Source organism: Hyaena hyaena, unplaced genomic scaffold (genome assembly GCF_003009895.1).
Source record: "Hyaena hyaena isolate Hyena2069 unplaced genomic scaffold, ASM300989v1 scaffold_135, whole genome shotgun sequence".
NCBI lineage: Eukaryota > Metazoa > Chordata > Mammalia > Carnivora > Hyaenidae > Hyaena > Hyaena hyaena.
The window spans coordinates 2,154,142-2,179,999 of NW_024080767.1; the positions used below are offsets into that span (position 1 = coordinate 2,154,142).

General features: G+C 50.5%; 1 protein-coding gene across 2 annotated transcripts in view; it reads right to left on the reverse strand.

The window, feature by feature from the left end:
• The window catches only part of GALNT17 (polypeptide N-acetylgalactosaminyltransferase 17), a 445,667-nt gene that overhangs the window by 152,947 nt on the left and 266,862 nt on the right, over positions 1–25,858 (reverse strand). The window lies entirely within an intron of this gene.

Here is a 25,858-nt window from a genome sequence, read left to right on the forward strand (position 1 = left end):
TGTTATGCTGTTCTACTTTTGCATGAGCTAGAAATTTTCCATCATCAAGAAATAAAAGTAAAAATAAACCAAAATTGCCAAGGGAAGGATAAAAGACTTCGAATCCAGGGTCCCTTGCTTCCCATGGAATGGCTCGATCTGTAAAAAGACAACTCAGCCTTTAGTTACAACAATCCTCCTTGAGAAACGGCACAAACAGCCTAATCAACACGGGAACATAGAGAAGGCTGTTTGTGAGACTTAATTGCCATTTTAATGTGTTTTAATTGCATAGAAATGCTATTTAATGTACTGTTTCAGTTTCCATTTGCCATTCTGGGAAGTCGCAGTGCTCGAAAAGAGGAGAGCAGGTTGTAGCTAAAGGAATCTTGGCCCATTAGACAAGAATGAAATATTTCCCTCGACAGGCAACCTGGGCCCCGGGCCTGCTTCTCCCCCAAGCCCCCTCCTTCACTGCCCACCTTTTCCCACACGCAGGGAGCCGAGTCCACGCTGGCTGTCACTGGCTGTCAGAAGGGACAGGAAGAGCAATGCCTACCTAGGGCAGCGCTGGGGCACAGTCACTACTGGTATAAACGTGGCTCAGCTGAAGGGGCCACTCCCCAGGTGGTGGAGCTGAGAGCCTCAGAAACATGCCCCGCCCCCCACATCTCCCAGGGGGCACCAGGGACACCAAGGGAGCCAGAAGGCAAGGCTGCTCTCTGAGCCTTTGTGCCGATGGCCCGGGCAGGCATTTTCTTCCGGGGCATCTCCCCTGGAGAAGCCGTTGGGGGGACCGCAGACCTCATGGGAGACCCGGGCAGCTAGGCTGACCTAGATGCTGAAGTCAGGGGCTGTCCACACAGGTGACTGGGAGAGAGCTGGAAACACCACCAGCCTAGGTGCCTTCTCCCTGTCGCACCGCCTCTAACACAGCTGGGCAAGGAAAGGTGACCTCAGTGATGCAGGACACATCCCATAGTTTGGGAGGATGGATCCCAAATTAGCTGTTTGTTAGCAGAGGGTCAGCGTTGAGGAAACTCCACTGCTGATAAAAGAAAAAATTCCTCTCCATCCAGGCGATGGGACATGGGTCCTAGGAGTATGGTGGCATATGGCAGTGGCTACCAAAAATGTCAAGCAGAAGCAGGATTCCGGGATGTCTGACAAGAGGAGGGAGCCCTGGATAATCCAAGCAACAGTGTCAGAGAAGTTTCTCGTGGGTGGTGGGCAGGGTTGCCCTATACAGTTGTGTAGGTTGTACACTGCCCAACTCCAAGGGGCACCATCATTGACATGTACATTAATTACAAAGGTCTTCCAGCAGATGGCACTACAGTGTCTCGTGCCTTATCCTAATTTGCACTAAGTGCTATTTCGGCTAGTAAGGGTGCTAGTGACAGGGCCCGTGTCACTGGGATGGAGTTTAATGGCTAGATGAGAAACAGGTGGGGCTGGAGAAGGCCAACAGGAATCCAATGCTGAAGGGCTGAAGTCCTAAGCAAACGGACTAGGTCTCAACAGGAAATCAGGTCACATTCCTCCTTACCAGTCTTCAGGGTTTCCCCTTGCTTTGGAAGAAAATCCGAACTCCTTACCAAGGTCCCTGAGAGCCCACTTGCAGGATCTGCCTTTCCCACCCCCCTGTCATCTCCACTTCCTCATGCCCTCCACCCCCGACGGCCCCCACCCGGGCCCCTGGCTTCCGGTCGGATCCCTGCAAACTCCAAGCTGTGCAAGCACAGCTTTGCGCCTGGATGCTGGTCCCCAGGAAGCCCACCCAGCCGCACCGCCTCCCCGGCCAGTCCCCACGCCCTGACGGCGCTCTCCAAAGCGACACACCTCTCCCACCTGGGAACAGGACAGACAATGGGATGGACTTGAGGAGCAGAGACTTTTCACATCAGCCTCCCTGGATCTTGGGAGAAAAGAGGTGTGATTTAATGGACGGAAGCAGAGACGATAAGGCATGAGTAGAGGAACCCAGCCTGGGCGGTGTAGACAGAACCCAGCCCACATCCCTGCGCACCCCCTGCCCCCCCGCCCCCGCCCCCGCCGCTGTGGCCTCCAGCTCCCAGCCCTCTGAGTCCATGTGCTCTGTGTTCTCCGGGCTGGCCTGGGGGCCGGCACTCTGGGAAGGCTGGACGTGTCAGGGAATCGGCCTCAGGAGCGGCCCGGCTGATGGAGGACAGGATTTGGGGGGACAGAAGCCCCAGCGTCAGACAAATCTGGAGACAGAAAGTCCACGAGTGGCCGTCTAGGCTGGGAGGGATGTAGAGGCTGGGGGATGATGGCGAAGAGCGATGGGGTTTCCTTTGGGGGTGGCGAAACTGTTATAAAACCGACGGTGGTAGTGGTTACACAGCGCGGTGAACAAACACACTAAAAGCGGCTTTGAGCAGCGGCCCGACCCCTGGGTGAGTTCTGGCCCCTGGGCTTCCTACCAGGCAAACTGAGTCTCTGGGGAAGGGTAGTTACCGAAGAAGTCCATTGCACTGGTGGTGACACTGAGGCCAGGTGACCCTCCTGACTCCCCGTACAGTGCTCTTCCTGCAGCTTTAGGCTGCCGTAAAAACCAAAACCAAAACCAAGAAATCCAAAACACACACACTTTAAAGGGGAGAACCGATTAGCATGTGATTTACATCTCAATAAGCTCTAATTTAAAAAAAAAAAAAAAAGACCCTCCCTTCTCTCCTAGGAAAATGCTGAGGTTTTCCTACCTGGGTTCTTAGAGGGTCCCCTCCTCCCCTCCCCCCCAGGGCACAGCCTGCTGCAGCAGCAAAGCCCATCCACTGCTTTGGTTCCCTTTCACAGTGCTTTTGGGGATCATCCCCCCGAAATAAAGCCTTTGCCCCAAATCCTGGTTTCAGGGTCCCTGGGGGCATCTCAGGCAAGGACACAGGCTCTGGTGTGAGTCGTAGCTCTGCCACAAACTTATTAGCTACGGGCAAGTTTCAGGCTCAGGGAAGCCAAGTGTTTCCTTAGCTACAAAACAGAGATAATTATACTCACTTCATAAACATTCTTGGGAGGATTAAATAAGACAGCAAATGTAAACACCCAGAAGGGCGCTGAGCACAAGAACTAACAGAGACAGGAGTTGGCAGGGCGGGTAGGCGAGTAGCCCCAGGGGGACGCGGGTGAGGGGCTGTCCGCGCTCGGGGTCACGGGCGCGCGTGCGCCCACACAGGTGGTTATGGCCTTCTCCTGCAGACCCCTGACGTTCCGCAGCCAGGCAAAGACCCCGAAGCTGGCCAGGCCCATGTCACGTGGCAGCCTGTGGGTGTGAGGCTTGTCACCAGGGCAGGGACCGGTCCTCCGAAAAGAAGTGAAGCCTGGAGCCCGGGATACCCCCTACAGGTTCTTAATCTGCAAGGTGGAGGCCACACCCGGGGGCCTGGGATCTGGAGGATGGGGCTCAACCTGACAGCTCCGGGACCCATCCCGGAAACCAGTAAGGCCAGCGGCTCCAGTAAAACACCAGCGGCTCAGCTGACCTGCCAGAAAAAAGGGCTGTGTGCTCACCCCTCGGGTTTTAATGACCGTGCTGGCTCCTAAGGGGCCAGACAAGTGGTCAAACGCTATCACCGTTTCAGGTGACGATGGCCAGGTTTCTGCCTTAAAAAGCCGACTGCAAATGTGACAGTATCCCAGATGCAGAGGCAGCAGCAGCAGCTTACACATCATAGCATCCTGCTTCCGAACTGCCCTGATGTTTCCAAGCTGCCAAAGCCCAGACACAGGATTAGCTGATTTAACATAATTGCAAAAGGGACATAGATGCCTTTTAAAAATATGTGGATGGATGTCACGCCGCTGTGGATGTCATTTACCTTTCATTTCTTTCTTTCCCTGCCTGGAAACAAGGCTCCCAGTTCCACAAATCATCCCCGAGACAGAAACAAAAGCACAGGAAAGGTGAAGCTGGCATCTGACAGGTGTCGGGGGCGGGGTGGACCGGGGTCCTCGCAAACCCCGCACCCCACGCCCAGCAGCTCAGCCCCGTCTCCTTAGGACAGAGAGGCTGGGCACGATTAGAAGAGGCAGCTTAACTTCTTTGGGGTGGACTGGTGCAGCTTAAAATAGTTAATATTTTGTTTTATCTTCATTGACTCGTCTAATAATGCAGAAAATACCCTCCTCGGGCATTGAACAAAGGAGATTATCCTGTCACACAAGCTTAGCAAAAACCTGTAAGCTGAATGCCGATCCCAGGTGTGTGCGACTTGAAATCCCCCTGCTTAAAACAATTAAGCTTATCACGGAGAGAGATGCTTTGGTTTCCTCCCTCTTCCCTCGTTCACAGGCTTCCCGGCCACACAGACCCATGGCACAGCTCGGCGCCTTCCCTCTGGTGGGGCAACGTGCAGTGTTCTGGATCACTCTTTTATCTGGCAGGTAATAAACAGGTAATCAGGAGACGCAAATTACTATTGCGTTAAAGGAATACACAGCTTAAAGATTAAGCAACACATTGGCTCGGGGCCCAGATGTGCCCATAGACACAAGCCGCTTTAATGTTTCAAGGCTGGCCCACAAAACATTCAGACCTCAGGGTCAAAAGGGGACTGTGAAGAAAGTGTTCCTTCCCAGCCAGGAGTTCCGACAGGTCCAGTTCAAGGTTATTCTGGACCTGTGACTCTTCTGGACCGATGACAAGGTTTCCCGCAGAAAGCACCCGGGTTTGTGCATAAACATCAAGGGTTTTCGTCACTCTGGCTGAATTTAATTTTCACTGCATGACAAAAGAAGTTACCAAATAAGCTGAAGATCGAAACTGTGTTCTGGCAAGGGAGGGCGGGTGTAGACCTAACCGCACAATGCTGGTATATCACACGAGCCCTTTTGAGGACCTCCCTCCACATCCCAGCTGGTGGGACTCCGCTCTGGTTTTGATTCTTGGTTTTGCCTTGGCCAAGAGGCAGAAAGGTGAAAACTAGAGCAAAGGATTGTGTGGCCTCCACCTTTGTGGAATATGTTATTCTACTAAGGAGCTAAGAGAAGCTTCTAGGGATCATCCTCGGTCCTTCTCATGCCCTCGTCCCTCCGCGTTGAATGCACCCACAGATTCTGTCGACAGCAGCTCCCAAACCCAGCTCTGCTACACCCCATTCTCCCCGCAGCCCACTCTAGTCTGACCAATTGCCTGGACTCCTGCGGCAGCCTCCACACTGGTCTCCTGGCCTCTATGTCTCTTACTGTCCCTTCTCCACCCGGAAGCTGGAGGGATCTTTCTAAGCCAGATCATGGCACCTCCCTCCTCAACATCATGGTTTCCATCCCATTTAGGACAGAATTCAAGCCCCAGGTCCGGCTTCCCCGCCCGATCGGCTGGTGCCTTCCCCTTCACTCCACATCCCATCATCAACTTCACTGTCCAGAGAGTGCAGTGGGATCATTGACTTTTCCACCAATTCCAAGATTTTGTGGGTCTTTTTCATCACTGTTCTCTCTGCCATGAATGCTCCCACCTCCCAGTCTCTATGTAGTGGCTCGGTTTTATTTTAACAGAAGCTTATTGGGATAGCATTCACAAACCACACGATCCGCTTACTCGAAGTGTAGAAGTCGATAGTTTACCGTATGGTCACAGAGTCGTGCAATGATCACCCCAATTGGGTTTAGAATATTTTCATCATTCCCAAAAGAAATCCTGGACCCGTTAGCAGCCGCTCTCCATTTCCCTCCAATTCTAGCTCCAGGCAACCACCATCTGCTCTGTCTCTATAGATTTGTCCCCTTCTGGACATGTCCTATAAGTGGAATCCTACACATGCGGTCTTTCGCGACTGGCTTCCTTCCATTAGCACAATGTTTCCAAGCTTCATCCACCTCATATCCTGTACCAGTGTTTCATTTTTCATTTGCACAATGGCTCTTTTTATCGTTCGTGTCTCTGCTTTCATGTCCTCTCTTCATGATGGCCCAGACTGTCATCAGCATGTTACCTTTGTAAAACTGGCTGTCTGGTATTTGTCACTATCCTTCTATTTATTTATCTCCACGTCTGTGGATTTGTCTGCTCCAAGTACCTGAAACAAAAACTCCATGAGAACAAGAACATCCCCTGTCTTACTCAAAGTCTAGGTAGGACAGAGTCCAAGCAATGACTGAGCAGAGCTGGCGAAGAGAGGAGCAGATCATGAGTACAGTCTTGAAATCTTGGCCATGTTGAAAACGAGGTAACACTGACATTCCCAAGAGGAAATTGCCAGCAGGAAACTGAGCATACAGGTCAGGAGCCCAGAGGAGACATAAACTGTGGCTTGTCCACAGAAAGGGTTCACACACATGTGAGCCTGAAGGAATCTGCCCAGATTGGGGAGTAGGGAGCAGAGAATGGAAACAGAAGAAAGACTAGGCTTGAGTCTTGAAGAATTTCTGCATTTAATAGTTAGGGACAAATCATGTATAAAGGAGAAAGTAGTAGTCTGGGATGCAGAAGAAAACCAAGAGAGTCCACAAGAGCGTTATACAATGGATCCCAAGGGAAACCAGCACTTCAGGGTCAGGCGGTCAACAGTGTAGAGGCTAATTGTCCAGAGAGAGAAGGTCCAAAAAGCATCTGCCAGACTTGGCAATACGGTAAGCCTAGTAAGTAAGAGCCATTGTAAGCATGCGATAGGGAAGAAGCGGCCTGGGATATTCTAAGACTTGAGTGGGCTAACAAACTACTCCAGAACTATGACTATAACAGTATCTTTGCTCATAAGTTTTGCCTGTGAGTTTACAATTTGGGCAAGGCTCCCTGGGGATGGCTTTGTCTCCTCAGTGTGAGTTAGGGCAACTCAAAGGCGGGAGCCTGGATTCATCCAATGTCTTCCTCATGCCCATGCCTGGTGGTTGAGACTAGGAAAACAGCAGGGCTAGAGCACTGGGGCCACCTTGGGCATCTCTCTTTGTGTCCATGTGGCCTCTCCGCATGGCTATCCCAGCATGGTGGCTTTGGGGGAAACCAGAACTTCCTCCATGTTGGCTCAAGGCTCTCAAGATGTGTGTTGAGAGAAAGAGAAGCACCATGTTGCCTGTTATGACCTAACCTCTGAGGTCGAACAGCAATACTGGACCACATTCTATTGGCTGAGACAGTTCCAAAGGTCTTCCCAGGTCCCAATTTCTCAGTGGAGCCATGTCAATGTTACATTGTCAGACGAGAAGGAGGGGTGGGATTTACCTTGGTTATCTTTGGAGGAGACAATCTGCTACAGGAATGGGTAGGAGGTGAGGAAGTGGTGAACAAAATTTAAGAGTTGTGGATGCCAGCAAATATGAGATTGATCTGTTTTGTTATCTATCCATCCATCCATCCATCTATTCTTTATATCATTTTTCATTTTTTTTTAGAGAGAGAGAGAGAGCATGAACGTGAGTGAGGGGCAGACAGAGAGAGAGAGAGAGAGAGAACAAGAGAGAGAGAGACAGAGAGAGAGAATCCCAAACAGTCTCCACACTCAGCACAGAGCCTGAAGTGGGGTTTGTTTGATCCCAAGGCCCTCGGATCACGACCTGAGCTGAAATCAAGAGTTGGATGCTCAAACAACTGAGCCAGCCAGCCACCTCTGTTTTGTTTTTTCATGCAAGAGCTCCGGCATGTTTGAAGATCAGTAGGACAGACCCATTTGAGGGCAGGGGAAGGCTGAGGAAAGAGGAGAGTAAAGGGCTTATCAATAAGCAGCACAGAGAGCCTGTGAAGACGTGGGGTTGCACCCTGAGTGTGGGTGGCAGAACCCACTTAGGAAAAGACGGCATTCCTCCAGTGCAATAGAAGGGAAAGAGGGGAAGGTGGTGATATCTCTATAAGTCTGTGTCTGTAGCCATGAAGATGAGGATACTCTTGCTTCCTCTGTGACAGATGTGCTCCCTTGGTACCTGGGAGAAGGGTGGCCAGAAGTTTGGATTGGGAGGGTGGCCAAACTGAAACACTAGCTATGGAGAGTTGGAACCGCCCTAACACTGTGGGGCTGGTGACCAGGAGCCTGTCTTCCCTGCAGTAAGGGTCCCTAACACCACTCAGGGCCCGAGTTCATCGGGAAGAGACCCGTCCATGTTGAGGCTCTGCCGTGTGTGTATCACAAAGAGATGGAGGGAGCAGAGAGTTTATTATGTAGTTAACGGCGTAACTGAAATGATGAGCCCTGAAATCTAAAGTAGGTAAGGAGGGGGTGATGGAAAAGGAGCCCCCTGCCAGAAAGAAGAGGGGGTGGTGTGCTCCAGGTTCTGATGCCATCAAAGAATGCCCACAGTGGGAGAGGCAGTGGTTCAAGCAAAGATGAATCAGGGGATGTACGTCCGCATTACTGCTGTGTAGGTTATGACAGGCTCTGGAGGTATGGTCGCAAGAGTGGGGGTATGAAACCAAGCACAGGAGGTCAGTGGAGGGAGGAGAAAGCCAAGAATCAGAGAGCGCCAGTGTGCTAGAAGGGGCAGCCCTGTAGATGCTAAGGTCACTTGTGATGATGGCAGGGTGGAGGGACAAAGAGGGCCACCATCAAGGTCAGCCTCAGCCAAGTACAAAATCAATGTGCAGTGGACAATTACTGCTCACCGTCACCATGATCTTCAAAACATACAGAGGATCTTTATTGAATGCCTACTGTTTTCACAGCACTTGGCTTGACACTGAGGAGACAGGAGCACACAAAAATGTTTTAATAGATATTCAAGAGCGTAATGAGACACGGCCCAAAGCAGTGCAGGGAACTGTCAATAATTGCTCTAGGAAATTTATAGGAGAAAGCAATCAGTTGAGATGGATGCACCAGGGTTGGATGGATAGAGGAAGAATATGAATTTGAAATGGCTCTAGTGGAACAGGTAAAATCTGGAGAGGGAAAAAGAAATTGGGAGCACATTTCGAGCAGATGGAGGCCAGAGCAAATCGTCTTGTTCGTGACTTGTCGGAGTTTAAGGACACATTTCCTTGGAATCTTCTGCTCATTATGAAATGAAAACGCTCCTATCTGCACTGCCTTCTCTTGCTGGTGATCTGAGCCAGCAAGCGTCGGACCGCGTTTGAGTTATGGTCAGTCTCTCCCGCTTATGAAACAGCCTCTACATCAATGTCCTCTGAGACTGGAAATGTTACTGGTCCAGGCAGAACCCCTGTAAATGATTAGCCCCTCTGCAAATCCTGCCCAAACTGGGAACCCATTACACATAATGGTATTAAAATATAGGTAAAGAAAGAATCTCAGAAATGCCATTTCATTAAATGGTAGTTAACTCGGACATGAAATGTGCATAAATGAAAAAAATAATGCCACGCTCTCTTTCTGCCTTCGGATCCCCCTAAAAATATACTTCTGCTGAAAGAGTTGCTATGGAGATTTACGGAGTAGTCCTACGTCCAGCAGGTCATCCTTACAGGTAGGGGTGGCACAGTGCAGATTTCAAAGAAAATATCAACAGATGCTCTTAGCATCAAATGTCACCGTGTCCTCAAAGATAGCTCAACTTAGGGCTTTTGCATTTTTTACAGAATCACAGAATCTCAGGGTTAGGAGGGACATTAAATGTCGTCTTTCAACTCTATTCATCTCTTTGATGCAGTTATCTGCTCTTGCTTGGACATCCATCTGCAGGGTTTTCTTAGGCACAGCCAGATAGTTTATTTGCGGCTGCTTTGTACAGCTGTACGGAGGGGATCCCAGCCTCCTCCGTATCTCCATCCTCTTCTGGCCATCTTGACTCTGGGCAAATTTGTTCATCCCCTCCATGGACACGTCATTCTCTCTTGGACCCCAACCCCGAACTCTGACAGCTGTTAAAATTAACTACAAAATGGAGACCGGACTTGAAAATTCCCAGGGCAGACAAAACCCACTTAAACCACGCAAGCAAAAGGGAACCTAGTATTTCATGGACCATATGTGAAAAGCAACTTAGGGTATTTGTCAACGCCTCTGATAAACACCAAAGAGATTTCAGTCATGTTCCTAAAGATGGGGTAAGATCATCACTCTTAACTAATCTCCTGTGGTCCGGAAACCCCCACGTAATGACAAATTATCAAGGTTCAATGACTTCCTCATTTTCACTTCACAAGCCATCCTGTACCTCATGCCTCTGAGCTCCCTGTTGGTTTTGAGCTTCAAAGCTCCAAGTTAGCAAACTGCTCATATGTGCACCATAAACTCTTACTAAGCACTCTTTCATTGATCTGGTGCTTTTAATTTGGTTCTTTCTGGATTTTTGACACACTTCAAGTCCTGGCCCAGAAATCCCAATCCCAGTCACTGCCTCCCAGCTCCGAGGCAAAGCATTTACCTTCTCTGGGGCTCCCTTTTCCTTTGCTATGTAGCCCTTTCTCTCTTTTATGTTGCAAGAGTCATATAAAGTCATCCTAGAAAACACGGCAAACACCGGCAAGAACTTCCAGAAATGGCAACCGCCCATCTTCCTGCTCATAAAGGCAGCCCCACTGAGGGCTGTGCCCTCAGACTTCTCTTCTTGCACACGTGCAGGGCATGGTCACATGTGCACGTGGACACCTACGTTCTTTTAAAATAGAACCATAGCGTCCTATCTGCTTTGCAAACTGCCTTTTCTCGCAGCATAAACTACATTTTCTGGACATTCTTCTTTCCCAAAGTCGCAGCCATCTGTAGGATGAGTCGCTGCAAGAGCACCTGCATTCTCAAAGCTAGCTGTCCCTGCTGGTGCCCACAGATGGTGTTCCTGCCACTTCTGGCCTTGCCATCCATCCGTCCGTGGCAACGGGAACACGCGTGGGCAGCCGCGGCGGCTGTCACTCTCCCTGGCAGGCTGTTGGCATCATTTTGAGCCAGCGTTCCAGGAAACAGGCGTGCTTCCCACGGGGCCACAGTGGGGCCACGTGGAATGGAGGATTCAGGAGCGAAACTCATGCGGTCCCCTCAAAATACTTGTTGAAGTCCCTACCCTGCTGCGTACCTCAGAACAGACTGTATTTGAAAACTGGCCTTTAAAGAAGTGACTAAGTGAAAACGAAGTCATTGGGGGTGGGCCCTGATCCAATGTGGCTGCTGTCCTCATAAGAAGAGGGAGTGTGGACATGGACACAGGGAGTGATGACCACGTCGGGGAATGGAGAGACGGCCATCTACAAGGCAAGGAGAGAGGGCACAGAGGAAGCCGGTCCTGCCCACAGCTTGGTCTCAGACTTCCAGCCTCCAGAAGCGTGAGGAAATCCATGCCTGCCGTTGGAGCCCCCCAGTCTGTAGTCAACTGTCAGAGCAGCCTTAGGAGACTACTGCACAGAGGCAGTTTGGCTCCCTGGGATGGAAACATCCAGTGCTTTGTTTATCCAGGCTCTGCTCCCGGTTCGAGGACAGAGATCCGAAGTTCCCTCCTTGGGCAGTTAGGAACAATGATCTCCTTCTGCCCCAGCCCTCTTACCTTGTCCCAGCGCAGCCAGAAGTCTGGAGTAGGAGAGAAGGCTGTGCCGAGCTGCAAAACACCTGTTCTTCCTTGCGCCCCTTCTCAGGGACAAGGACAGGAAGGCAGGCTGAGCCAGGGCTGGGAGCAGAGGCAGGGGCTGTCTCTTGTCACTGGGGGTGCCAGCGTTGGGAGGAGGCCAGGGCCTCATTTTGGCTCCATCAGTGCAAACTGTAGCTAGTGGCCTCACCAACTGGGTGGGCGCTCGAGGGGCCACGTGGCATGCAGCTTTCTCCAGGGAGATGTTCCCCTCGTGCTAAGGGCGTCCCCAGCCTCACCCAAGAGAGGCAGCCATGCGTCCCGCTCGTCTCATCACTGCTCTGAGCCTGCAGACCCTGTGGGGAAGGCTCACCACTGGTCTCTGCAGCCCCCTGGGCATTCCCAGGACACCTGCCCCCACCGCCTGAAGCCCCACCCCCTGAAGTCCGGGGACTTCCTTCTATGTGCTTCCATGAACACGGAGTTCTCTCTCTGCTTCCCAGGCACACACATAAGGGTCCCTCAGCTTTGCTGACACCCGCAGCCCCTGGGCTTGTGGTTTTCGTCACTCCCGGGACCAAGAACAGACATTCCTGGAACCCTCTCCCTGCCACCCTGCACCCCCCCCCCCCACACACACACTGGAAGAGAGGAGGGGAAGGTGACCACGGGCGGGAGGTGCACGGTCATCATTTTCAGTGCCAGCTGAGGAATCACCAGCCTCCAGTATGACCGTGGCCTGTCCTTCAGTGCCGGGGGCCGTGCCAAGACACGGCTCCCCTTCCTAGCCTGCTCAGGACTGCGTGGTTAGGGACCCACGAGCTGGGGGTCTGACCTCAGCACGACATTGAAATCTGGACCGGCCACGTAGCCAAACGACGTGAGCTCCTTCTGGTGCATCTATAGCCCTCCTCTGGGGAGTAAGTGATTAATCCATGGAATGTGCTGCTCAGTAGGGATGGCTATTCCTGTTGTCACTGTCTGCAACAGGACACGGAGTCTTTCCTAGGCTCCTTCCCTCTGCTTTATAAACAACCTGCTGGGCTTCGTTCTTCCCTATGTGTAGACTTGAAACCACCATCAAGGCCACCCATAGTAAAGGTATTTTTTACATGCCCGAGTAATACTCTATTGTATGTAAACCGCAGATTTATCCATTCATCCATTAGTGGACACTCTGGTTGTTTCCACATCTTGACTGTTGTAAATAATTTATGCCGCAAAAAACACAGGGGTGCGTGTTCTTTTCAAATCGGTGTTTCCGTTTTCTTTGGGTAAATGCCCAGTGGTGGTTTTCCTTTCTGGAGGACCCTCCAGACTGGTTTCCAAATCTTGCCATTCAAGGCAACGTGGATGGATTCACAGGGTACTATGTGAAGTAAAATAAGTTATATAGAGAAAGACAAACACCATGTGATGTCACTATGTGACGGGACTGAGGGACCCATTTCTGCACTCAGAGCCCAGGTGGAAAAGCCCCTGAGAGAGCCCCAACCAACCCTGGCAGGAATGGGGGTTAGACTGAACTCTTTGGAGGCAAGACTATGCTGCACGGATCTCTGTACCCCCAACACCTGGGACCTGTCCAAATTTCAATATAAGCAGGAGCAGAAATCAGAACAATTTAGTCTGGACACTGAGCATTTCAACTAAAATATTTATTTGCTCATGCAATTTAATTGGATCCAAAGGGAAACTGGGGGGCTGAGAGCACGTGAACTAAGGAGTGCTAAAGGGAGATCCCTGCCCCCCTCATCTCTACACTTGGGTCATTCCTTCAAGATAAGGCTCTTGTTAAGATGTGTTTTGGAAGGGGGGGCGCCTGGGTGGCTTAGTCGGTTGGGCGTCCGACTTTCGCTTGGGTCATGATCTCGTGGTTCGTGGGTTCGAGCCCCGCGTCGGGCTCTGTGCTGGCTGCCAGCTCAGAGCCTGGAGCCTGTTTCAGTCTGTGACTCCCTCTCTCTCTGACCCTCCCCTGCTCACGCTGTCTCTCTCTCTCTCCTAGAAATAAATAAAACATTAAAAAAAAAAAAGATGTGTTTTGGAAGGGAAAGGGAAGAAAGACAACATGGTGTCAAGTGCAGTTGACCCTTCAACACCATGGAGGCTAGGGTGTCAACCTCCTGTAGAATGGAAAATCTGAATAGAACTTTTGACTCCCCAAACACTTAACTACTAATAACTTGTTGACCAGAAGCCTTACCAATAACATAGTCTATCATCTTCCATTTTGCATGTTATATGTATGATATGCTAAATTCTTACAATAAAGAAAGCTAGAGAAAAGAAAATGTTGAGAAAAATCAAAAGGACAAATACCTAATAGTGCAATTGCTGGATCATAAGGTAGTTCTATTTTTAGTTTTTTGAGGAACCTCCATACTGTTCTCCAGAGCGGCTGCACCAGTTTGCATTCCCACCAGCAGTGCAAGAGGGTTCCCCTTTCTCCACATCCTCGCCAATGTGGTGTGTACACACACACACACACACACACACACACACACACACACAGTGGGGTATTATTACTCAGCCATTAAAAAGGAATGAAATCTTGCCATTTGCAATGATATGGATGGAGCTAGAGAGTATGACACTAAGCTAAATAAGTCAATCAGAGAAAGACAAATACCAAATGATTTCACCTGTATGTGGAATTTAAGAAATAAACAGATGAACACAGGGGAAGAGGGAAAAGAGAAGGAAGCAAACCATAAGAGACTGTTAATGACAGAGAACAGAGGTGGGTGGGGGACGGGCTAGATGGGTGATGGGCATAAGGAGGGCACTTGTTGGGATGAGCACTGGGGTGTTATATGTGAGTGATGCGTCAATAAATTCTACTCCTGAAACCAATATTGCACTGTATGTTAACTAAATTTTAAACTTAAAAAAAAAAAAGAAAATCAAAAGGAGATAGAAATATATCTACCCACTTTCGTCCCTGGCCACCTTTCTTTCCAAAGCCAGGTCTATCTGCCACCACAGACTCAGTCCTCTCTCTCCCTCTGCTCTGCCCAGGAAGAGCCACCCATCAGCTCATCCCATGTCTCAGTGAAAACATGGTTGATGAGGATGTGGCTCCGGGCAAGATGCTGAACGTGAGAGCCAGAGGACTGAGGGTTTCCATAGGAGCCAGGGTTGGAAAGTTCTAGAACACGACACACCTGAGGAAGGTGGGTACAAGTGAGAGGCTCCTGGCAGCTCTGGGGGTGGGGAGAGAACCTAAAACAGGCCCAGTCATCGATGGAGCATGGACATGGTATCGAGCTCACACCTTGAGAGGAAAGACTTCAGCATAAATTTCCCCAGGTCAGTTAGTGCTTCTCAAAGCGGGACTCCCAGACCAGCAGCATCAGCATCATCAGGTAACCTGTGAGAAATGTATATCCTCAGGGCTGCCTTAGGCCTAATAAATCAGACAATCAGCGTGGGGGCTCGGGAGCGTGTGCTCGTACAAGTCCCCCATACGGCTACTCGGGGTTATCTTCTCCCGACGGCAAGATGGCACTGGGGTATCCCGCTAAGGCCACTCCACCAGGCTGACCTGTCTGGGCTGATAACGGAACCCTGCCTCTCCCCACGGGCAATGATAGTGGATTAATTTACTAGGGTGTGCAGCTGCCTTAAATCTTCTGGGAACAAGGCAGGGAACAAACATATAAATAATGCTGCCTGCTTTGTGGCCATGACGGCCCTCACTACAAATCATAGGCTGTAAAATGCAACTGGTGGAGAAGAGCCATCCTGACAGCTTCTTACATTCCCTGCCTGAGGAAAAATAAAGATCACCTGTACCACTGCTCTTACCCCGTACACACACCCTCACCCCCAGCTACTCACTATTATCATGGAGGTCCAGCAGAATGAGTATGATTCAGAGCCTAAGGGACCAGAAGGCCCAAATTCTGGAGGGACTGGCTCCCTTTGCCCATGAAACCCAAACCTGGTCATTTAAGATGACATTCCCCTCTATCTGCCCACTACACCCACATGCTCTACAAATACCTATGAAAGCCTTGTGATCATTCCATCGTTCCCTCTAATTCCTCTATCTGGCTGTCATTCTGTCTAGTGAGGGCTTGTTCTGGCCAGACTTCATGCTAGCACCTTCCATATTTGATCTCTGGCAATTCTTACCAGAACCCTATGTGATAGCTTTTTACAGATGAAGGACCAAGCTCCGGGGAGCAGAGTCGTTTCCCATGGCAAACACCCAACGTCAAAGTCTATTGATTAGATCAGCTTGTCTGTATCGTGTGAATTTCTGACCTGATTTCAGGTGTCTGTCCTTGCTGATAGGAGCAGATTGTGAGTAAGGCATCTCAGAGCTCGTATTCAGGTGTCCCTATCAGGCTGACCTGTCTTCTGTTCTTGTTCTAGGTCAAGGTTCTCCAGATCGGCAACATCAGGACCACTAGGGACCATGTCAAAATTGCAATTCCTCGGGCCCCACCCACCTCGAACTACTGAAGGAGAACACCTCGGGGTGAGGCTGGGGACTGTTTCAACAAGCCCTGGAGGTGATCCTGACGCCACTCGAGGTTTCGAACCTGGGCTCCAGCTTGTGTTCCGATGAGTGACAAGGTCTTGCTCCTTGTGCAGAACCCATCTCTCTTCTGAAAGTTTCTTCCCGTCCCCCACAGCAAAGACTGTATGCCTCCCCGGGACTCTGGTCGCATGCAACGCTAGGTTTTGCCCTCTGCTACGGCACTTCCTTAGCTTGTCTGCCCAGGCACCCTGCGATCCAGGGCCCTTTGCCCTTCCTCACCCCACTGCCCCTTGTTCTGACCGTCTAAGGGGCTTGCTTCTTCCATGGACTCTGCTGCCCCTTAGTCCCAATGATCCCCTGGACAGGCTTTCAGAACCATCGTGAAACTTCGAACCCACTTGCTCTAGTCCTGGGTTCTAGTTTCCTCGTGGTCTCTCTTATTCTTGATCAGTTAAGCGGGGCTGAGGGAGGAGATGAACAGATCATGTCGTTCATGCTCCAGCAAATGTAGTAAGAAACTGAAAAATGCTTAAGGAGGAGAAAGGTGGCTGCCCAGATGGAGATGCCAGCACATGTCCAGGATGGGGCAGAGGAGAAGCTGAACTATAAGGCACCCAGGACAGGGGTCGCAGATGACTGCTGGAGCCAGCCATCCTACAGAGATGCCCCCAGTCAGGCAAGGGGGATGGACCTTCGTGCCCCACGCTGAATAGCCTGGGTGGGGGGCGTTCCTTGGGGAGGGGGAGCGCCAAGGGAGGAGGGATGGGGTGGGGGGGAGGTGGAGGCCAGGCTGTGTGGCGTGGTGCAGGGATCTGAGCTGCCACCACCATGGGAGCAGTTAAGCACACTCTGGAAGGCTCTGTTTCCACGTCTGATGCTGGAGCCAGAATTCCACAGGGCGGAGGGTCAGGAAGGGGAGATGATGGGTGGGAGGAGGAGGAACGAGAACAACCTGGAGCCCACAGACACACGTGGACCCAGGCCGACGAGCAAAACTTGTCCGGGTATCTTGCCACCTCTGGCCTCGGGGTTTTGGGGCATCGTACAGAAGCCGGGGCCCTTCACCATGGAGTTAATACACCCATCCAGCACATGAGAGCTACAGAAGCTCTGGAAACTCCTGGAACAGCAGAGCTGACTACCCGAGCCAGCAGATGAGCGACAGCACGTGCGAGAAGTACAGCAGGGCTGCTGCCTCGCCTCCACCCGCATCCCCCCCTGGGAGTCGTGAGGGCCACCCGACCGGAATCCTACGGGGAAGGAAACACTGGAAGATGTAGTCTGGCCAGGCCCACGGCCACAGCACCAAGCCGCCGCATCCAGCTCTCCTGTGGGCTGCGTCTGTTGGAAGGACTCATCCCGTGTGTTTTTATGACGGAGGCCAAGCTACCTCCTGAGAAAGTGCACCAGTCTGGTACAAAGCTGGCGGGGGGGGGGGGGGGGAGGGCGCAGTCAAAGGAGACGGGTGACTGCAAGGCCAGCATGGGGGCTGAGTGTGTTATGATCTTCACAGGCAAGCTGCAAAGGCTCACTGCTCTCTACCTCTGGGCTGACCCGGCTGCCGTGAAAGGGCTCATTCAGCAAAATATTGCTGTTGTCTTTTTCAAGTTTATTAATTGAATTTTGAGAGAGAGTGTGGAGCAGGGGAGAGGCAGAGAGAAGAGAGGGAGACAGAGAATCCCAAGCGGGCTCCTCACTGGTGGCACAGAACCCGATGGGGGGCTCGAACCCACAAACTGCGGGATCATGACCTGAGCCGAAATCAAGAGTTGATGCTTTACCCACTGAGCCACCCAAGTGCCCTGGAAAATACTGGGGTTGAAAGCTCAAAGCCTCAGCACAGTAGACACTGGCCCCTTCTGCAGTGATGACAAACAGAGTCCTTGACGTCAGGCACCAATGGCACCATGGTGAACATGTGTCACCAAAGCACCTTTTGGTGGACAGCTGTGCATTGGGCAGCCTGTCATCCACGGCGTTGACATCTGGGGCATCAGATAAATGGGAGACATCACAGCAGGAGACAGAACCAAAGGCACTATGGGGTAGCCAGGAGGCCTGACCGCAGGGACCCTTCCCCGGGAAGAGGCCCAGCCAGAGGGTCAGGAGCACTCTGAGGGGCGCCCCCACCACGGCCACGGGTCTGTGCCTATTACCATGCACCGGCCCAACTGCTGTAGCATGGCCTGGAACACACGAGCCTACGTGGTCAAAGGGCAGAAATATGCCAGGTGGCAAAAAGCACCTTCTCAAAGGAAGGCCCTGCTTGGTGGAGAAGGGGTTCACTTCAGAGGGAGGGAGAATGTGAGTCTGTCGGCATCAGGCACAGAGATGGGACTCAGCTCACAAAGGCAGCTCTGGTGTAGAGTTTCCATCTGAACACTTTCTGGAAAAACGGCTGAAGTGGCAACAAAGTGGGCCCTGCAGCCTGAGAACATCACAGGGGTCCTTGACTCAGACACCATTAGCAGGTCCTCAGCCCCGGCCCATCCAAATGCAATTGTGTTATTCATCTGAGCATGAGCCTCACGCCATCTCCACAGACATAGTCTTTGATTTCACAGTCTCCGGACATTTCCACAGACCCTTAAACAGCTTTCTACTTACAAATGAACGCGTCGCCCCCCCCCCCCCCGCCCCCCAAGAGAAAGAAAGACAGCCACGAAGACAGAATTCGGGAGACTTCTTTCTCACTGACCAGCTGAAAAGAAAAGGTCTGTGCTGTTGATCACTCAGAGACTCTTGCCTGAATCAATTAACCACCCGCCTGTCCTCCAAGCCCATCACGGACACTCCCCTGTGGCTTCTCCCCAGAACAGAGCCCACCTGAAGCCGTATGTGTTGAGCAACACGGTGAAAAACGGGGTGGAAAATTTTTTAACTTCCTGGTTTTACTTCAATTGAACCATTTTTAGAAATTTAAGTATAGAGACTGAGTCAGTCGTACATATGGTCGCCCAGGGCCGTGCAACGCCTCGCTCAGAACGCCTGTGGCCCCGACCTCAACTGTGAAGGATGATTTCTGGTCTCAGACCAGAGACTACCGTGAGGGCTTCCAAAAGCTGCCTGATTAGGGTGGGCGACTCAGAGAAGGAGAGAGCGGCGAAGCTTTGTCTGATGGTCACAGGATTTCACAGAAGTGCGGAAATGCCGAGTGATTTGGTCTCTGAGATAGTTCTAGTGCCCTCCTTCTTCTGCCTCAGGAGTTTTTTATTTTTTAATTTTTTTAACGTTTATTTTTGAGAGAGAGAGAGAGAGAGAGAGAGAAAGACAGAGAGACAGAGAGACAGAGACAGAGATAGAGCTCGAGCAAGGGAGGGGCAGAGAAAGAGAGCGAGGGAGACACAGAATCCGAAGCAGGCTCCAGGCTCTGAGCTGCCAGCACAGAGCCCGACACAGGGCTCGAACCCACAAAGTGTGAGATCACGACCTGAGCTGAAGTCAGACACCCAACCGGCTGAGCTCCCGGGGCTCCCCCAGGACTTGTTCTGAGCTGCTACCTCCAGAACCGACCCTAGCTGACTCACCTGCACAGGAAGTTATGAGGGGAGGCCTTCAGGTGGCTGCCACCTTGTCCAATGGGAACAAGACACCCCGACAAAAACAGGCACCACTTTAGCTTTTCAGAGGCTTCTCCTCCCTGTCCCGAGAATGGGTGTGCTGTGACACGTCTTCCTATCGCTGTCTTCCCCAACTGTCCCCCAGGGGAGTCAGGCCCAAGAAGCTCCCTGAGCTACAAGGACGCAGGGAAACGAGTTTCTGCTTTGATCTCAGAAAGGCTAGACTCAGGTAGCATCTGCTCCAAAGAGAAGAAGGGCGGTCACAGGTGCGAGACAGCCACCGAGCAGGAACACGGAATGACAGCAGGGCACCCAGTGTGTCCTCTTGACCCCGGTCCTCACCGCTTTCTGTGTGGAGGAGGCCAATACGTAAGCTGAGGATTTATTTAAAACTCCATCTTCTACCACGTGCACTGGAATTGGGTAATTTCAGCTGTAAATTTTATACCCTCTAAATGTTCAGGGCCCAAACCAGGGGAGGCTGGTAAATGCCTCAGTAAATAGTCTCCGTAAGATCCTCGATGACCATTCATTATGGTCAGAAACTAAACCAGTTCCTGTTGGAAAGATTTTTCAGACAACAGTGTCAAGTGTCACAGGTTTTTTTGACGGGGTCTGAGGGGACCCACATGAGTGGGTCGGTTCCAGCGCGGCGGAAGCCGGGACGCTGGGCTCCCAAGGGCGCCGTCACTACCTGTGAGCTCTGCCCTAGTTCTACTTTGCAGCTACAAAATAAAAGGATTAAAACACATCCGTTATTTTCAAACTTCTGCTGAGCAGAAATGGCACCCAGCTGAGATGCTCAGTCCCACATCAACACAGAGGAGAGAGGATCCAATGACACGGTGGCCCCTGGGACCACCTCACACCCCACACGGGGCCTGCTGTGGGTCTGGGGACCTCCTCATCCCACCCTGTGGGATCTGAAGGATGTCACCTGGAAGCCACTCAACTTCGTCATCTCTAGGGTCCCTTCGGGGCCTCGGATTCTGGGAATCTAGAACTCTCGGCCTGGGATGCACGCTTCTCCGCCTTGGCACTATTGACCTGCAGGGCTGCATACGCTCTCGAGGGCAGGCAGTTCTGGGCAGGCTGGTTAGCTGCACCTCTGCCCTCTACAAACCAGACACCAGCAGCACCTGGGGCTGTGCTGACCAAAAATGTCACCATCCACTGTCAAATGTCCCCTCTCCCACCTCCGTGACAGCCACAGTCCCACATTAATTCAATACGCTATTAAATGTCACACTCTATTCTGAATAGAGCTGATGGTTTTCCCTCATTCATTAAAAAGTATATATAATCTCCTTTTAAGCTAGCAATAGGCACTTCCTTCTGCTGTGGGGGGGGAGGGGGAGGGGGGTGATTCTAAGCAAGCTTCTTTATATCCTCCTGGCACTCACCACGACTCTTTTGTTCCTTGAAAACCACACATCTTTCCATCTAATTCTCCTGTTTGCTATCTGTATCTCCCCAGGGGCTCAGGACACCGAGCCAGGGAGGCGTAGATACTACAGAGCCATCACCGCCAACCCCTGATGCTGTTGCCTTCCTGCACTTGAGAGCAGAAACACAAATCACGGGAACAACCATTCCCCCCCCCCCCCCCCCCCCCCCCCCCCCCCCCCCCCCCCCCCCCCCCCCCCCCCGCCACGTATGATCCCATCATTCTTTTCCATAGGACGTAGGTCCCGGTTAGTCAAGCGAATCACTGGTCCCCATCAACACAGCCCCAGCAGAGCAAAAGCCCAGCTGGGAACACAAAAAATAGTGAAGGTAATTGATTAGTAGTAGCGAGAGCAATATTAAAGCTGCTGCTAAGTAACACTTCCGGTGGATCGGATTCTCCGTGTAAGTCCTACATACTGTAGACTGTATAGGTATCCCAACCCAAGACTGTCAGGGAGAATTATCCAGACACAGGAATGGGTAGAAGAGATCCCTGGAAATCCCTTCTGTGGTGTTCTGGGTGGCATCCAGCACACCCTCCAGGGAGTCGGGGCTTTTGATTGATTTTACATGTCTGAAGGCAGCTCCTGGGGCTGCTGTTACAAATTGCTACACACTTGCTGGCTTGAAACAACAGAAATTTATTCTCTCTCTGTCTCTCTCCTTCTGGAGGCCATAAGTCTGAAATCAGTATGTTTCACTGGGCTCTGAACTCATGGCATCTGCAAGGGCTGCACTTCCTCCAGACGCTGCACAGGAGGGCCCGTTCCTTGCTGCTCCTGGCATTTGGTGGTTACCGGCATTCCTTGGTTTGTGGCCGTACTGCCTTGGGGTGTGTGTGTGTGCGCGTGCGTGCACACGTGCGCATGCCCACTAAATCTCCCTCTGCTTCTTTCCTCAAAGGATACACGTGATTCCATTCAGAGCCCATGAAGATAATCCAGGTTAATCTTTTCATCTCAAAATCATACCCGCAAAGCCATTTTTTTACCATCAAAAATAAGTTACAGGTTCTGGGGGTGAAGATGTGGATATCTTTGGGTGGGGGTGGAGGGCGTTCCAGCAGGAGTGGCTGATACATTCTAGAACACAGGAAGGGAACAGGCACGTGCTACCTGTAATGAAATTTTTTTTTTCCTGGCAAAGGATATAAATCTCTGTAAATCAAACTTTCATTTGAACTGGACTTCACGTCTTATCGATTCTTCTGTGAATTAACAACTTGAATGAAATGTTGTGTTTTCGCTTCCTACGTGGATGCAGGGCACGGTTTTAAATTATGCTTTAGTGCTATTTAACTCATTAATCCTCACACAAAGCTCATGAGATAGGTGCTATTGTGAATCCTCATTCTGAAGATGATAAAACGGAGTCCCAGAGAGGTTAGGAGAGTTGTCCAAGGTCACACAGCTAGAAAGGAAGGTCTGGCTTGGGGGCCCACCGCATCGTACTGTCATAACCTGATGGCTGGGGCAAGTGCCTGGTTGTGTCCCATTAAACAAGCTTTGCCAGGATTCCATAAAAGCTTGTGGTTTGCCTTGGGTAAAACAGTAAGCATCAGTAAACGTCTTTCACAACAGCCCACGTGAGAAATGAAGCACCGATCAAGCTGTGTGAGGGGAGACGCACAATGTGCCTGGTTGGGGAGAGGTGGCTTATTTTTCAACTACTTCAGAACACAATCATAAAATGCAAATATTAGGATTGAACCAACATACACATGCAAACTGAAAAGTACCTATCTGTGACGGGAAAGCATTATCTGTTGTTTGTAAGTTCTAACTGCAAAGGAGGCGGCCCCGAAGGGTTCTTTGTTTGCTAAAAGGGATTGTGGGCTTGAGAAAAACAGACAGGAAAAGCCAGGCGTTAAGGTGCTTAGGATAGGAGTGGAGCCACAGGAAGATACAGGGAGAAGAAGCAGCAGGGACCCGGCAACCAATGGGGAGACAGAAGGGTAGAATCAGGTATTTCATAGCGATTTTGTGAACCACTGCTGTGGCGTGTGACGCGCTCTCCTCTGCTTCCTCCTGCGTTAATTGCCTGTAAAATCTACTTTACACCAAACACGCTTTGTAGAGCCGAAATGGTTCTTGGAATATCTGGTGCCCAGCCCTACTTCTAGAAGGGTCCCAGGAGAAGAAAAGAGGCCATGCCCATGGGGGCCCAGTCACGTTGGGGTCACAAGTAAATTATAGATTACAACTGCATGTCTGTTTTTCAAAATGTCCAACGGGTTAAACTGTGGTTTGGGGAATCAGATGGGGCTGGATTTCAGTCCACAAGAGCATCTCAAACAATGAACTTCCATCGGAAAAAAGAAAGTTTGAGAAAAACGGATAGGGGGGAGCAGGGAAAACTAATGATCCCTCTGGATATATATTTAAAAAATATGAACCCAAATGTTACTCAATATGCAAAACACACACACCCTCATTCTCTGAAATGTAAGAATCAGACAACTGACCCCGTTTGTGATTCCTCGTCACCTGTCTGTAGCGCTCGGGTGCCCTTGGGTGTCTTACCTAAGCAAGGTCTCTAGTCTGTTCATTTTCTGATCCGCTTTAAATCTCTGCTACGGTTTTTACATCATCTCCCTTCTTTCTGCTTGGATCAATGTTTTCATTTCCAATAGCTGGCAGTTTAAAAAGAGATTTTTTTCCCTTCTGAATCTGGGTCTGAACAACCAGGGAGAGATGTACAAATACTCCAGATGATTGACACTGGGAAGGGACAGTCAACCCCAAACGCCCCCCTTAATTTGACTTCTAATGGTGTTTGTCCTCCATTCTAGGAGGGTCAAAACATCAACCAACCAAACAACGTTGCCCTCAAACTTAATTTCGTATTCATACTTTCTCTCTTATTTTTGGAAGCCTTTTGCTGGCATTACTTTCTGAACTCGACTACAACAGTAAATGTAAGAATACTACACATCTTGGGACCAACATTTTTTTCCAGCGGACAACATCTCCAAGTGTATGATGAAGTCCCATTGATCCTCTGCTCCCTGGCTGCCGTTCACACGGGCTGGTACCATCCTAGCAATTTCTCTAGGTGATAGCTATGACTGTTGGTTTTATTTTGTTTTGTTTGGCTCTCTTGAGATATAACTGATATGCGACATGGTGTAAATTTAAGATATACAAAGCAATAATTTGATACACGTGTATTCTTTTTTGTGGTGAGAACATCTGATGTCTGCTCACGTAACAATTTTCAAGTACTGTTAACTGGTCACTGTGCTGGTGGCACTGTTTATTTACAAATGAGGAGTCTGAGGCACGGAAAGTTTAAATAACTTGCCCAGAGCGACACAGTGGAGCCAACGTTTGAACCCAGATCTCTGGGACTCCAGAACCTTCTTTTACACGGTTCCTGCATCCCTCCTCCCTCCAGCAATAGCCTCCTAGAGCTTCCAGGAATCTATGATACTGTTTCCCATCCGTGAACCTTCACTGACCATTCCCTGAGCCCAGAACATTCTCCATCCTCTCCCATTCCTTTGCCTATTGGACTCCTATTACTTGTCATCTCTCTACTCCAATGTCTCCATTATGGGGACAACCTCCCTGATTACCTTCTTATAGCACTATGTTCCTTACTGGTAAGCACTTGGCTAGTTTGTAACTGTGGGTTCATGGGTGTGATAACAGCCCAATCTCCAAGCTCCTTAAGGAGAAGAAACTTCTATTTTGGTTTATGATCGTGACGCTGAACCCAGCAAGTATTAAGAGCTCAGTAAACTGTTATTGGATCAATAGAAGAATGAATGAGAGACAGAATAGAAGAAGGGTGAATACAGGAATGTAAGCAGCCCCGGGGGGAGCAATCAAGGTGCCCTGGGCTGGGATAGATGTCACCAACCCAAGATCAAGATGGGAGGAACACAAACCAGTGAGTTTAGGGGAGCCCATCTCTTATATCTAGAATGTGCTAGAACACACCTGCATTCTCCCCCACAAGCCAATTCATAAAATCCAGACGCAAGGCCAAACTGGCATAGAAGCTCTCCCCCAGGACCCTGTGTGATTTTTGCAGCACGCCTTGCCTCTGAAGCTCTTTGGTCCCCATCACTAATTTTTTTCCGTGTCTGCTTTTCCCAGTATTTGGACTTTAGGTTTCCCTATAGACTTTGACCTCTTTGTTTCCTGCCATCTACAATGGAACTCTGTTGCATGAACTTCGGGTCCCCAGAACCCCAAAGCTTCTATCATTAAGCTCAGCAGGCCAAGTCCTGCCATGGGAGGGAGTCAGATAAGTAGTATTAAAATGCAGAAATTACTTTTGAGGCAATTTTTTCAAGCACACATCTTTTATATAAAACAAGCTGATGAAAAACAGGGCTCCTTGACCCTGTGTTTCTCCATGGATGACCACCGTCTTCTGGCCATCATCGTGTTCTGCATCACTCCAAATTAACCCAATAGTTTTTAAAGAGTAATGCCTTTGTAATATAGTCAGCAGTTACTCAATCACATGGGGGTCCTTCGTGAATACAGGCATATTTGGAAGACACAGCTGACCCCACTGATGTATAACAGTACAGCTGACATGCAAGTGGCTCTAACACACTGCAAATCCCACCCCAGTTCCTCGCCTACCACGCAACTGGCCCCGAGCCTCTTCTTTTTAAAATTTTTTTAAATGTTTGTTCATTTTTTGAGAGAGAGAAAGAGACAGAGCATGAGTGGGGGAGGGGCAGAGAGGGAGACAGAATCAGAAGCAGCTCCAGGCTCTGAGCTGTCGGCACAGAGTCCGACGCGGGGCTCAAACCCGTGAACCATGAGATCCTGACCTGAGCCAAAGTCGGACGCCCAACTGACTGAGCCACCCAGGCTCCCACCTGAGCCTCTTCTTTATATATCCTGGGAGCCCCAAGCGCTGTGGACAGACATAACCTGAAAGAGGTTCGAGACCCACAGAAGGGAGAAAGTAGGTGAGGAGTAGGCACAGCAGGGAGCAAATGCTTCTACGAAACAGACTC